We start from the raw sequence: 4442 nt of genomic DNA, 5'->3' as shown, positions 1-4442 counted from the left end.
ATTGATGAATGTTCTGCTGATTAAATGGTGGGCGGTCAGCAATGAGGTGCTCCGTTGCGTTCTCAAGAGTAATCTTCACACAGATTAAAATACAAATATTATTGTTTTGGGTTGGAAAATGCCAACTCCAGTTTTCAGTTCAGTTGGAAAACGCCAACAAGTACAGCTGCATGAGATACCTTAATGTGTTCTATCATAGTAGTTTGCATATGTGTGAAGCATGTATTGTGATCATGCTATATATCTCAAAAGGCCGAGAAATGTCAATGTTGATAATTCTTAACCTAGCTGGTTTAGATTTTGTAGTACAAAATGATCATAATCTTTGGGACTTGGAACCATTTGTTGCTCCTTTTTCTTCTAATGGCTCCAAGTTAGAACTACGACCGGAGTATCTATTTTCGTTTTCCCTGTCCTCTTTAAAACTTTCAATTTAGTTGGTGCGTGATAAAAGTGTATCCCTGATTTGAAGCTTCTTACTCATCACCAAGCAACGAAACTGAAAACATTAGCCTTCATGTGTGGGATCTTCGTCTCTCTCCGAACCTGATTGCTTTTTCTAGCAGGTTTTTAAGATTCTGTGGAAAATCAGAGGCCCTAGTTCTGTTTTCTTGGGCTAACCAGAGTAGTTGCCTTGCCTACCAGTATCCACAGATGTTGTAATTTGCAGTAAGCCGATCACTCAGTTGTAGAGTAAAATTAATAATTCCAGGGACATAGTTAGCAGAATAATGATAGACTTATTTTTTTCCAGTAGATAAGCATGTCAGGAATAGTATGGAATTTTTTTAGCCCGGTGCTTGTTAAGTTTAGCACTTAGCACATGCATTTTTAGCTAGAGTTAATGCCATTGTATTGATGTTTAGGCTGTTACTTTATAGACCTTTTGTTGGTCTTACCTATTTCCTTTCATACCCCTGGCTTCCTGCCTTAATTAATTAAGGCTAGACTACCTTTGTTGCATCAATTGGTTATATATTGTTTCCTCAGATAACTTCTATTGTCAATGTGTATTCCGCTGAATAATGTGAAGCATATAGCCATTGAACTGTTCTACTCCCCCTTACTAGTAATTACCTACGGTTATATCCTTACTCCTTGGACGGAATTTTGGTAGCTTTGCACTAATTCTTTGTAAATAATTTTTTTTGAAACGAGGCAAAAGACTTGCCATTTTCATTGATTAAGAAGAAGTGAGAATTGCCCGGTTAATTGACGGAAAACCGGGCTAAAACCGAAACAACCCAACCCATAAACACATGGGCACCACCGGCCAACCTGGCCACCGACATGGAACACACTCCACGACGGCACATGCCAACAGATGGCCACACGCACGAACAACTGACAGCTCTGACTTTGACGACGATCATTGCCTGGGAAATATGCAGGACTTGCGCCGACCGTGCCCGCCGCAAATGACCACCGAGCGCATGTCATCGTCACCACATCGATCCGCTCCACTGCAGCTCTGACTTCAAAGCAACCGGACAACCCACGAAAGAGCACCCCGGACACGCCGGGAAGATTCGACTACCAAAGCCCGAGCCGCGACCCAAGCTCCTCTCGACGCCACCATCGTTGCTAAACAGAAATCAGCGCCCCCGAAACGGCCGCCTCAGCAACCACGCGGCGAAGATGCCGCCATCCACCGCGGCGAAGATGCCGCCTTCCACCGGTCTCCGGTTGTAGCCGGCTCTGAGATGATGCCCCCAAGGAGGAAGAAGACGTGGAGACGCCTTCATCGCCCGATCCCGTGGATCTGAGGATTCCCTCCGGAGCCAAGGCCGCGGGGAGAAGCACCACACCAAAATGGCGCTTCCAAGAAAGAGTGCGGTGCCCGCGGGCGTCGCCGTCGCCGGATCCGGCAGAGGTCGGAGAAGGATTTCTCCAGGAGATGCTCCACCACCGCGAGCCCGAACCAGCCTGCCACCAACCGCCACCAAACCTGCACCGCAGAGCACCGAAGGGAATCTCCCGCCAGCGCCCGCGCCCGTCCCAGCTGAGGCAGTCCCGCGCGACCCCCCGGCCAGCAGCAGTCGTGCTGCCGGGTCCTGGGCGCACACTGCCGTCTCCACCGACTAGCCGACCCCGCTAGAGGAAGGAGTAGCCACGCTCGAATCTCGCCGAGCCACACCACCTCCCGCCGCAGCAGAGACGCCAAACCACAGCAGCTCCGCCGCCGCCGCCCACGCAGCCGACGAGAGCCACCGCCCGCCCGCGACCGTGCCGCCCAAAGATCGAAGAGGTCCGGGGCCGCCACGCCGGCGTCCGAGCACCCGTGCCGCTGACCCCCGCAGCAGAAACCGGGGAAGCCAGATCTGGCCGCGACCGGCTCGATCCAGCCGCCCCACGCAGCGCCCTGCAACAGCCCCCTCCGCATCCGCAAGCCGAGCATCACCCCCGCCGCCAGAGCATCACCGGAGATAGGCGAGGCAGCCGCGCAGTCCACCACCAGGCACCACAGCGCCAAGCGCCACACGCCGCCGATCCCCCAGGACTGGACGCCGCACGACAGGAGAAGGCCCCGCCGCCGCCGCCCCCGCACGGGCTTTGCCCGGCGGTGGCCACCGGCGGCGGCGAGGGAGGAGCAGGTGGGGGGAGTGGGAGGCGGCAGGGATCGGGTCGCCGCCCGAGTCGCCAAGCTAGGCGACGCGGGGGCCGAAAGGACATCAATTTCTTTGTAAATAATGGCTATTAGTATTTATGTGAAGTTCTTATATACAACTCTTCCGTTGAGTCAATTCTTCAGTATAAGGTGTATTAGTTTTTTCAGATCTCAAACATATACTGGTATGACCAAGTTTCTAGAAAAAGAATATCACTATCTACAATACCAAATTTGTACCATTCGATCCATCATGAAAGTGTTTTCATATTTTATCTATTAGGTATCGTAGATGTTGAATTTTATTCTATAATCTTGGTCAAACATACATATGTTTGACTTTCATAAAAACTGATGCACCTTATATTCTGGAATGGATGGCGCTAATTTAGAGAATTATTACCTGTTCTTCTGTAGCCATCTGTCTTACGATGAGGCAACAAGTAGCGGCCTATGTTCGTTACTCTGTTTTGCAGACTCAAATAAATAATGCTCCAGTCACATGAAACCTCGGATTAGATGGTAGCAACTCTCAGAAATCAGATGGGTGGGCATCAGCAGACCACATTGGCTAGTAGTCCAAAACCATTTGCTAGTATACTTACTAGTAGTTTCTAGCTTTCTCTGTTGTCCTTTTCTTGCTTTTTTCTGTATAGTTTGAATGTCTCGTACCCTTATCTAGTGTTTTTAATTATTTATTATTACTGCAGTGCAGCGATTTTGAGATTGATCTAAGCCCAGATTATGCTGTGGAAGACAGATTCATCAGAGGTTGCCTGATCTCAGCCTAATCTTCTACCCCTTTCGAGCACAGCTACTGTTTAGATGCCAATTCTTCAAGACAAGGCAGTGCATTGGCCAAGCACTGATCAGTTCACTTCCATCTGCATGCTACATTAGCACGACGACTTTTTTGTAATCGATGGCCAGGTGTCCATAGACCGGGATGCCCAAGACACAGTGGTAAACTCAAAGGGGCTATAATGTTGGAGAAATATGGGTACAGAAACAGAGGATAAGTGGGGGTTCTGAGTGAGTCTTGAGCCGCTGGCTGCAGATGACTGTCACCACGCAGCAGGAAATGTTGGCTGGACCAAACCATGCCGGTGTTTCCATATAGAGCACTTCTACGGTACCCAGCAATGAATATGAGCCGTCTATTCTCAAAATCAAAGGGTGGTGGCAGGAGCACGCTGGGAAATAGGGACGCAGTGGTGAGTTCGACGTTGGCGGAGCCGGCTAGTCGGCTACGACGAGTTGGCGGCGGCGGCGATGGCAGTGGCGCCAGGTAGAGCAACAGCCGATGGCTAAACCAGGACGAACAGAACGGCCGATTGCTGATGGGCCAGCTTTATCTTGGAAAACGGGAAAATGACTAGAACTACCCTCCCGGAATCAACGGTGGATGATTGAATACTGCTACCTCCCATCTTTAACAGTATAGGGTACCATAAAAAAGCTCATCCTAGTGTCGGGCCCGGGAGCGACTAGTATAGAAAATGGCACTCCGGTACAAGAATAGAAAAATCGAAGCTGGGCCATTGGATTCAGGATGGATGGCACAGATTCTGCTGGAGGATGTGTATAGACAAATGCATGCTTCTGTGCAAAAAGGACCTTCGTCTCTGTTGAATTTGCTTCCTACATTCTGTGCCATCAAACGAGAGCCGCACCCCTATTTCATCTCCCAACTGCTTCCCGACGGCGGCGGCGCTCCAGCTCCGGCGTCACAGCGGCGTGATCTCGGCGGTGAGCCGGTGACCATGGGTGGCGACTGCGACGGCCCGTCGACCCCGTCGTTGGACTGGTAAGGCCCCGCTCCTCCTCCTCTTCT

Source organism: Triticum dicoccoides, chromosome 7A (genome assembly GCF_002162155.2).
Source record: "Triticum dicoccoides isolate Atlit2015 ecotype Zavitan chromosome 7A, WEW_v2.0, whole genome shotgun sequence".
NCBI classification, from domain to species: domain Eukaryota; kingdom Viridiplantae; phylum Streptophyta; class Magnoliopsida; order Poales; family Poaceae; genus Triticum; species Triticum dicoccoides.
This window is presented reverse-complemented; position numbering follows the sequence as displayed.